The sequence below is a fragment of the Neofelis nebulosa genome, chromosome 13 (genome assembly GCF_028018385.1).
Source record: "Neofelis nebulosa isolate mNeoNeb1 chromosome 13, mNeoNeb1.pri, whole genome shotgun sequence".
Classification (NCBI taxonomy): Eukaryota; Metazoa; Chordata; class Mammalia; order Carnivora; family Felidae; genus Neofelis; species Neofelis nebulosa.
The window spans coordinates 91,999,841-92,010,450 of record NC_080794.1 but is presented as its reverse complement, the minus strand read 5'-3'; the positions used below and the strand labels follow the sequence as shown (position 1 = coordinate 92,010,450).

General features: G+C 56.9%; 1 long non-coding RNA gene across 1 annotated transcript; it reads left to right on the top strand.

Moving 5' to 3' along the window:
- The first annotated feature begins 1,572 nt into the window (after positions 1-1,572).
- LOC131492482 (uncharacterized) lies at positions 1,573-2,877 on the top strand. Its single transcript, XR_009252063.1, has 2 exons — positions 1,573-2,147; positions 2,716-2,877. It is a non-coding gene; the product is annotated as an uncharacterized LOC131492482 (long non-coding RNA).
- The last annotated feature ends 7,733 nt before the right edge of the window (positions 2,878-10,610 follow it).

The window sequence follows — 10,610 nt, the reverse complement described above, 5'->3', positions numbered from 1 at the left end:
ATGGAAACCATCCAATGTGACGGGCAGAGAGAAAAATGATGTTAGGAACGCACAGAGAATAGCAGCGTCATGTGGCCTAACACCCATGCACTGGAGCCCAGGGGTCGAGGAAAAAAGACAAGGGAGCAGGAAAAAAACCTGAAGAAATAATGGCCCCAATTTTCCTAGATTTGATGAAGAACAATCGTACGGATGGATGAGGCAAATCCAAAGGGAAATAAACACAAAGGAACCACACCTTGTGAGGCTGGAAACTACAAAGAAAGAGAAATTTTTTTAAGTAGCTGGAGGAAAAACTTGGTTCTTTAGAAAGATTAAAACAATTTCGATGTGTCCCTAGGAGATGCATCGGAGAACAAAGCACAGGTTGCCAACGCCAGGAGGTGGGGAGGAGAGCCAACCACAGAGCCCCGGTTATTAAAAGGCAAATCGAGGGATATGAGAAGAACGTTTAGGTTGATAAAGCTGATCGCTAAGATGAAATGCAAAAACTCCTTGAAAAACACAACTTACCCAAACCGTCATGGAACAGAAGTCTGCACGCCAACCCAAGTTAAGGGTCATTCTGCAGACTGACTTGTGCTGTACAAGAATCTCAAGGGTAAGAAATACAGAGACGGGCTAAAAAAAAACCTGTTCAAGATTAAAGGGGAAAGAAAATTCAGACTTCGTGAATATTTTATCGATGGAGAGCAAACCGAGCAGACTGAAAGTGGCCTCATTTGGGGTTTTCTTTGACAATTACCTCCTTTTGCTCATTCTCTTGCTTGAGCCGAGAGAGGGGCCCGCTGGTTAACACTGTCCCTTCGTCCAAGGGCACCTGAAGGTCGATTCTCATCGGCCCAGTCAGTGGCCAGTGAAAAGCACTTAGGACCTTGGAGGGGACACGGCTCATAAGAGAGATTATGAACATTGCTGTCAGGAGGGTAAAAGCTGTTTGTCAAAATACAATGACTGATGTGATCGATAGATTGATTAATTAATTCAACTAAGTAGCTAAATTAGCATCAGATTCAGGATTGACTTTTCCAAGCCAATCTGGATTTTCATTTTCTCCTGAGTTACTTACATGGGCATGGCATGATGTGATCACACGCACTCTCCCTTGTTCAGCTGGTAACTAGTCTACGGTTACGTGATTGTCCAGTCAACTCTGGCTAAAGGGTCCTAGATCTGTGCTGTAATTGCAGAGATTTTGCACTGAGTAGTTCCTTTCCAAGGAGGTTGAGGTGCGTTTTTTTTTGTTGTTGTTGATGCTTTTCCAAGAAACAGAGTCCCCAAGTTCCGATGTGTGGGAAACATTGCCCTCCGTTGAGGGTGAATGCCCGGAGAGCTTTTGGGCCAGGTGCCGACAGCCCTCTGAGCGTCGCATGAGCGCCTTGCTGTGCTGAACCCCTCAGGGCGACGCAGGGCAGGTCCGGCATGAGGAGGCCGTGTGGCAGGCGAGCCTTCGTCCAACTCAGGCCTCCGTGTGGTGTCGGCAACCAGAACTTTAATGAGAGGCATTTCTATGGAAACAAAAGGAAAACAAGGGCTAATAGTTACTATCATAAACTCAATTTCTCAGTTTGGAGAGCAGCCGGTTGAGAACATTTCTGGCTTTGGGCTTCCAGCGTCTTTAGATGGTGGACTAAGGGTGGCAGTTCCATCGTGCTGGGCGCTCCTGGTTTGCAGCTCGAGGTCCCTGCTGGTGTCGGCAGGTGTCCCAGTGAAGTCTCTGAGAGGTCCAGGCAGAGGCAGGCAGAGCGTTATGCCGACAGGACCCGTGGTGGTAACGTCTCTGAAGTTTACAGCAAGCCGTCTGCCGTCATCAAGCTGTTGGACCTTTGGCAAAAGGGCAGTGTCAGTGCCAGTGATTCCAAGTCAGGAAGGTGGGAGGGAAATCGGAAACATCAGTTTGGAGAGTTGTAGCCAGATAGTGGAGGAAACCAGAAGAATTCAGGACCCAGGAGCAGAATCTGGCGAGGGGCTGCGGCTTTCTACCGAACGGTTACTCTTTCTACTCCCAGCCTGTTTTTACCAACGATAATCGCGGCCAGAAAAAGTAAATCTAGTCTCACCGACCACGGCCTGACTATTTACATAAGCGCAGTGGGAACGATGATTTTATGCGTATTCTCAAGTACAACATTCCGGTCAAAGCTTTGGTAAGATCCAGGGGGCTTTATGGGCTCCCACAGTCAATCTTGGTTCCTTAAAACTGTCCAGGAATAAGGAATCTCAGAGATTTTTTTAAAGCATCCCCAGGCTAAGAAACCAAGTCAGAGACTCATCCAATTGTTTCCTGTTCCAAGGAGAACAGATGCCTTTTGAACTTAGGTCAAAACCTATATGGTCGTGAATATAAGATATTTCGATAGGACTTTCTGAATTCCGGAGGGATCAGAAAAAAATAAATGCTTCATTTCTGCTTATGCAAAAGTATATTTCCCCAAACTGCTGTGATTTACGGATAGCTTAAAAGAAAGGAGAAAGGGGATTCTTTAAATCTGGAAAACAAAACACTAAAGAACTAACAATGCTTTGAAGAAAAAGTTATAAAACTTATAACCACCCCATTAGTTCATTCGATCCCAAGTAATCAATTCTCGGTTCACTTGGGTTGGGGCGGGCGGGCCGATGTGTGAATCGGTCTCTTCATTAGCGTTGTAGAAATTCTCACCGAGTTCAACGGCTGGATCCTAAAGTTCTCACCTGTGTTCTGGTCCTTTCCAGGACTCTCCGTGGAGATGAAGCCTTTCTACCTGTGCTTGATTGCAAACACTCTCAGGGAAGAATCAAGAGCCAACAGTAACTAACTATGAAATACAAAAGTTGCAAAAATGGCCACAGTGAAAAGATCTGGTGAGAGCTCACTATTAAACAAGGATGCATTGATGAGGACATGTGGTTATTTCGGTAACATATAGCATTTTGAAACAGTAATTAGAGAGAGACTATACGGATGGCAGGACATTGACAAATTTCTAGGCATTTTGTGTAATTCTGAAAACATTAATCAACACGCACCCAAACAAATAAAACCTAAAGAAGCTAGGTCACAAACGCTGTCTCTGCAGCCCTACCCCAGACCCGCTGAATCAGAGTCTCCAAAAACTCAGAATTACGGGTGCCCATGAGTTCATGACTTTCCTGTGGCAGTCGCGGGGTCCGGCCGGGGTTTAAGCCCACTGCCTGGCGAGCACGGGGCAGAATGAGCCTGGCCCGACTCTGGGCTCCCACAGGCCGGCTGCACGCAGGCCCCTCCCAACAATTAATGGGCATCCACCAGGTTGCTTCACCGTCCCTCACCGTCACTTCCCCAGCCGCCAGCTGCAAACACTTGATCCCCGGAGGAGGCGGGAGGGAGCTTAGAGGAGAGAGGGGAGGTCATTACTGATCGTGGGGCTCCTCCCGCCCAAGCGCAAGGTGGACCCTCTGCGGGCGAGGAGTCCTCCCGCGCACCAGCGCCGGCGGCCCCAGGGGCAGAAGCCGCCCTCACCTCGCGCTCCCACGGCAGCTGAAAGCCTGGCGTGGGGCTCGCTGGGAACCTTCTTCCACACCAGCGTCTTTTGAGTGATCACTGTGATTTATCATAGAAATGAGTGTGTGGTCTTTGCCGGCCCCTGGCACAGAGCTCCTAAAACTCTTGGAATTTCCTAAGTGATGCACCTAAAGGTGTCTTTTGTCCTGTGAACGAGGTGACCCTGGGCCGCCCCTCGGCCGCTGCAGGGTGGGGGCTGGTTGCCAGGAACCAGCTCAGAGATGGGGACTTGGAGCGCTCATCCCGCCCCGGCCTCGGGCTAGAGACCCAGAAGGGGGTGTCCGGAGAGCTTCCGGGGTGCCGGGGGAACCTCTGCGCCCCTTCTCCACCCCTCCCCCTGCACGTCTTCGGTCTTCCTTTCCGGAGCTGTGTCCTTTCCTAAAAAACCAGCGATCCGGTGACTGAACCGTCTCCCGAGTTCCGAGAGCCGCTCTAGCAGCTTGATCGAACCCCAGGAGGGGGTTGTGGGAAACTGCCACCCGCAGCCAGGCACCCAGAAGCCCAGGTGACGGCCCGGACTGGGGACCCGGGACTCACGGGACCGAGCCCTCACCATCTCCAGGGGGACAGTGTCAGGCGGGTCTGGATGGTAGGACACCCAGCTGGGTCAGAGGGTTGCCGGGTGCATTAACGCGCACACACCCCACACCCACACGCCCACACTCACACCCCCCCACACCCCCCACACCCCCGCACACTCACGCACACACACCCCACACCCACACACTCTCACACCCCCCCACATACGACACAGTCTCTCACACTCCCCCCCATGCATGCACATTCTCACACACACACACTCATTCACACACCTCACAACCACACTCTTGTATGCACCCACATGCACACACTTACACACAGTCACACACACGCACACTCGCACAATTCTCACACACACATTTGCACACCCACCCACACTCAACCCCACACGCTCAGGTCCCACACCCATGCAAACACATTCTTTCTCTCTCTCCCTAACACACACACACACACACACGCAAATGCACACTCATACACCCACACCCCCACGCAACACTCACACACATATTCACACACAATCGCACGTGCAAGTGCACACCCACCCACTCTTACACACGCCCACACACCCACACGCGCACCCTCTCGCACATGCACGCGCACTCGTGCCGTCATCCGTGAAGTTGGTCAGATGTCACTCTTCAAAAAGATGTCCGTGTTCTAGTTCGGTGTCCGTGTTCTAGTCCGGTCGTTGAGGCCGTGGCCTCACCTGCAAACAGGGTCTTTGCAGATGTGATTAAGGGTCTTAAGCTGAGATCATTCTGCCAGAGCATGGACCCTAAATGCAACGACTGGTGTCTTCACGAGAGAGGAGAGAGGGATTTGCACCAGACACAGGGGCCAGAGCAGGGGAGGAGCCACGGGAAGACGGGGCAGAGAATGGGACGAGGCTCTGATCCCAGGAACACCTGGGGACACAGGAGCCAGAAGAGGCAGGAAGGGCCCTCCCCCGGAGCCTCCACAGGGAGTCTGAACCTGGCTTTGGGCTTCTGCCTCCAGAACTCCAGAGACATTTCTCCTGTTGAAGTCCCCGCGTATGTGGGTTTGTCGCGGCCGTCAGGCCCCCCGACCTCGGCCTTCTCCTGAAGTGTCCGTGGCATCGGGGATGCGCGCAGGGGGCCGGAGCCTGGTGCCACGTCCATCCAGGGGTGTTGTGCTCCCGGGGAGGGGCCGACAGCCTCTCCCTGGGCCTCGTGAGGGGGGGCCAGCACGAGGCCGCTCCCGCCCGCGGACTCTGGACCCGCACCTCCAGGGCAGGTACCAGGAGGGTGGACGGACGGGAGGAAGAAGGCAGGACCCCCCAAACACCCAGCCGGGCATCGGCCGAGACGTGGAGAAGGGAATAAGGGAATGGGGTTCAGAGCCAGCTTGGGAGAGTTACTGAACAAGACTGACTTTCACAAAGCGAGTAACAAAAAGCTCTTACATTTTTCATTTTCAATCAGTCTGCACTATAAACATCTTTGTTTGGTTTTCACTCTGGGCAGGGAGGCCATTTAAATTTTAATTTTAATAGCTCCAAAATATGAGGGCTGTTACTCTTGCCTACGTTCTTTTCTTGGAAAAGATCAGAAGCTCCTTGCCAAAAGGAAAATAAGTCACTAGCTTAATAAATAATGAAACACAAAGCAAACTACTAATGCTTAATTTTTCCTACCTCCATGAATATTTCAGCAAACAATGGAGGCTCTTTATATCGCAATAACAAGGGCTCCGGGGGCCAGGGGACGGAGGCGGGGGCGGGCTCTTTCTTCCCTTGACTCTCCCGATGTCATTTGTTTAAAATTAAGGCAGGAGTTAGTATCATTTTCCGATTCACTGAAGAAAGACATTTATATTCCAGACGACACCTGATGGCATCTGCGTGCACACACCTTCCCGAAGGCAGCGGTCAGCTTCCTCTCCCAGAAGGTGTTTGTCAGTGAGGCTGGACCCCGCTCTGCCTGCCGTGCACATTGGCGACGCGCTGAGCACCTGCCTCATCGTGGTCCGCCCGTGTGCGCCGACGGCTCGGTGACGCCAGTGTCCCACGTGGGACGGCCAGCTGTCATGCACGGTGAGGGAGACCGGCAGGGACAGGGCTCGCCTGCTTGGGGCACACACGTGGGGAAATCTGTCACAGATACACACGTGTGGGCACACGCTCACACTCACATACCCCCACCCTCAGAACCGGCTGGCCTGTGCCCAGGGGCTCCCAGGGCACGGGCTGGCGGCCAGAGGTTTCAACTCCCCAGAAATTGCGACGTTTCCGGCTTGCCTTCATGCCACCGAGCCCCTCGTTCTTCCGGCTTTACGAACATGATGAAAGCCACCCTCGGTCAAACCATTTCCAAAATTCCCGGGACATCGGCCGACACCGTGACCTAGTGACCCTCCCCTTCCCACCTCTCACAGCCTCACGGTAAGAGCCCTCCCTCTTCCCCCGGGCAGGTGCCAAGCCTGGTGCGCACTGGGGACACAGAAACGGCTCCCAGGCCCTGCCACCCTCCCAGGCACCTGAGGCCCGGTCAGGACAGTCGGGACTCACACATGTTCTTTCCCCTCAGGGGACAGTGTGTGGCATCCCGGGAAGGTGTGGCCAGGCACGGGGACCTCTGCACTGACTTGCAGCTGTTGTTTCACACTTGCAGGGGGGCCTCTCTCCTAGCAGTGAGGGGAGGGAGCCAAGTCAGGACGAGGGGGGCGACACGAGCCAGGCAGTCGGGTGGTGGCCCATCCAGGCTGCGGGTGTGGGCGGCTGAGTTCCTCACCCCTTCATGTTCTGTCCACACCCCCGTTCGCCCACCTGCTCGGCGGCCTGGCCAGAGGGGTGGGATACGGGATCACCCTGTTGGGTCAGACGTGGCCTTGTGGCTGAAGTCACTGAGCTGGGTCAGCCCCAAGGCCAGCGTCCATCCCTAGGAGGCTGCTCGGCTGCGTCGTGGGCTGGCCCGGCCTCGGGCTTGCTGTAAGGGTCCCGTGCAAGTTGCTGGGGTGGGGTCTCAGGAGCACGGGTGAGGCACAGAGGAGAGAGGTGGAGGGCCAGGCACACAGTGTAGACGGAGGTAGAGAGCTGGGCACACAGTGTAGACGGAGGTAGAGGGATGGGCACACAGTGTAGACAGAGGAAGGAGGTGGAGGGCCAGGCACATCATGTAGACGGAGGTAGAGGGCCAGGCACACAGTGTAGACGGAGGTAGAGAGCTGGGCACACAGTGTAGACAGAGGTAGAGGGATGGGCACACAGTGTAGATGGAGGAGGGAGGTGGAGGGCCAGGCACACCATGTAGACAGAGGTAGAGGGCTGGGCACACAGTGTAGACGGAGGTAGAGGGATGGGCACACAGTGTAGACGGAGGTAGAGGGATGGGCACACAGTGTAGATGGAGGAGGGAGGTGGAGGGCCAGGCACACCGTGTAGACAGAGGTAGAGGGCCAGGCACACCGTGTAGACAGAGGTAGAGGGCTGGGCACACAGTGTAGACGGAGGTAGAGGGATGGGCACACAGTGTAGATGGAGGAGGGAGGTGGAGGGCCAGGCACATCGTGTAGATGGAGGTAGAGGGCTGGGCACACAGTGTAGATGGAGGTAGAGGGCCGGGCACACAGTGTAGACGGAGGTAGAGAGCTGGGCACACAGTGTAGACGGAGGTAGAGGGATGGGCACACGGTGTAGACAGAGGAGGGAGGTGGAGGGCCAGGCACACCGTGTAGACAGAGGTAGAGGGCTGGGCACACAGTGTAGACGGAGGTAGAGGGATGGGCACACAGTGTAGACGGAGGTAGAGGGATGGGCACACAGTGTAGATGGAGGAGGGAGGTGGAGGGCCAGGCACATCGTGTAGACGGAGGTAGAGGGCCGGGCACACAGTGTAGATGGAGGTAGAGGGCTGGGCACACAGTGTAGACGGAGGTAGAGGGATGGGCACACAGTGTAGACGGGGGTAGAGAGCTGGGCACACAGTGTAGACGGAGGTAGAGGGATGGGCACACAGTGTAGACGGAGGAGGGAGGTGGAGGGCCAGGCACACAGTGTAGATGGAGGTAGAGGGCCGGGCACACAGTGTAGACGGAGGTAGAGGGCTGGGCACACAGTGTAGACGGAGGTAGAGGGATGGGCACACAGTGTAGACAGAGGAGGGAGGTGGAGGGCCAGGCACATCGTGTAGACGGAGGTAGAGGGCCGGGCACACAGTGTAGACGGAGGTAGAGGGATGGGCACACAGTGTAGACGGAGGTAGAGGGATGGGCACACAGTGTAGATGGAGGTAGAGGGATGGGCACACAGTGTAGATGGAGGAGGGAGGTGGAGGGCCAGGCACTCAGTGTAGACAGAGGTAGAGGGCCAGGCACACAGTGTAGATGGAGGTAGAGAGCTGGGCACACAGTGTAGACGGAGGTAGAGGGATGGGCACACAGTGTAGACAGAGGAGGGAGGTGGAGGGCCAGGCACATCGTGTAGACAGAGGTAGAGGGCCGGGCACACAGTGTAGATGGAGGTAGAGGGCTGGGCACACAGTATAGATGGAGGTAGAGGGATGGGCACACAGTGTAGACAGAGGTAGAGGGATGGGCACACAGTGTAGATGGAGGAGGGAGGTGGAGGGCCAGGCACTCAGTGTAGACAGAGGTAGAGGGCTGGGCACACAGTGTAGACTCCTGCTCTGGGCCTGGGGCTCAGTCCTGCTGGGACCCAAGAGATGTGGAGCAGCTCGGGCAAGTGACTCCCACGGCTGAGTCTCTCAGGGGGGGCTCGGCCCCGGGGGACATGGCAGCCCACTGTGCTGTGGGCAGGTCCACACAGGCGGGCCAACCGCACCCTTGCATGGACTGCAGAAAGCCCCTCTCCCAGGATAAGTGCAAAAATCACCCCCAGGGCTGATGAGCCCCCGAAGGTGCCTGGGAGACACTCCACCGTGACCCCAGTGGGCGGGGGGCAAATGGCCAGGGGAGGGTGGGTCCTCTCCGCCTGGGGGCCTTGGCCACGTCGCCCCTACGCCTGGTCCCTCTTGTCTTGAGGTCAGCATGGCGAGAACAGGGCCTGGTCTTGATGATGGAGTTTGTGGCCCCTGCTTCTAGAGAAACAAGACAGGCCCGCGGGGAGGTTTCTGCCAGGGCCACCTGAGAAATGCGGGGTGTCCCCCGACCTGGAACCTGGGGGATGTTTCTAGGGAAAACTCTAAGGTGACAGTCTGCGTTAGTCTGTGTCTGCCCCTTTAGCCGGGGACTCCGGGGCCCCGATAAGGGACCCCCCACCCTGAGCTTGACTGACCTAAGTCCTACCGGGGACAGCAGCACTGGGGCTGCCACCCTCAGAACCCCCTGTTGGCATGGCTCTCCCCACACGGCGACAAGCAGCTTTCAAGTGCAGACCCCTGTGGGGACTGTGGCCTGGAGGTGGGGGGGGGCGGGTGCTCGGGGATCCCCGAAGAGGATGGGGATGGGCCCAGACCCATCACTCCACGACCCCCCCTGACCTGGGCCTGAGCAGGGCAGCCGGACCCCTGAGGGGACTGGACAGAGAGGGTGCGGGGAGGAGCCGTCGCCTGGGCTGGGCACGCATATCAGGGTCCAGTGAGGAGCTGTTTTCAGAAGGTCACAGTGGCCAGGCCACAGTGGAGCCCAGGGACAGGCTGTGTACACAAACCCTAGGCAGGGACACCCCATGTCCAGGCGGCAGAGAGGAGCCACCGGCAGCCCCACGAGGTTGTGGGGGAACCCACGTGGCCGCGAACCCCGAGTGGTCCTGAGTGCAGGGAGGCGGCCCCAGGATTCCGGAACCCGGTGAGCACTTCCTCATTTTACTGCCCAGATGTGGAGAGCAGACACAGGAATCCACAGTGCCCCTCGGCCAAGGGGCCAGTGACCTGCCACCCAGAGGCCGGGGTGTCAGGCCTGGGGAGGGGCCGTGCCCTCCCCAGCAGGGTCTTCGTCTGGGGAAGCCCCTTCAGGACACCCGGGGTCCTTGCTGTGAGTGAAGCCCAACGTGGGCCACTTGGAGAGGGCGAAGGTCACCGGTCTACGGGCATCTGCTGTGGTTGGCCAGTGACACCTCCACCACAGGGGACCCTGTCAGCTGGATTTCCGACTAGGACCCTTGTGAAACTTCACCGATCTGCACACAAGTGGCTACCTGCTTGTGACTGTCGGGAGACTTACCTGGTGCCTGTCCTCGGGACACTCAGGGCCACTTAGACGTCACCAGCATGCGGGGTGTCCTGCCCGTGTCCCGCCCTCCAGGTGTGGGGTCGGGGGGGCCGCGGCGTTAGCCAGCACGTGCCCTGCTCCCTGTTTGACACCCGGCTCCTTGTGTGGGCAGACAGCAGTCACAGCGTTGCCCCAAGAAAGGACAGGACCGCTGGGCACCCCCTGGAGGGGGCAGTCCTTACACTGGGCTGGCCTGCGGGACCCAGGCCCGAGGGGCTCCGTGGCTGGCAGGTGCCTGGAGGGGGCGGTACCAGGACATCAGGGGGCCGTGGGGCAGCCCGTCCCCGGGAGCGTGTGTGGTGCCTCTGGGGGTCCTGGAAGGCAGGCGGCCGTGGTCTGTGCGTGAGGACGGCGGGCTCAC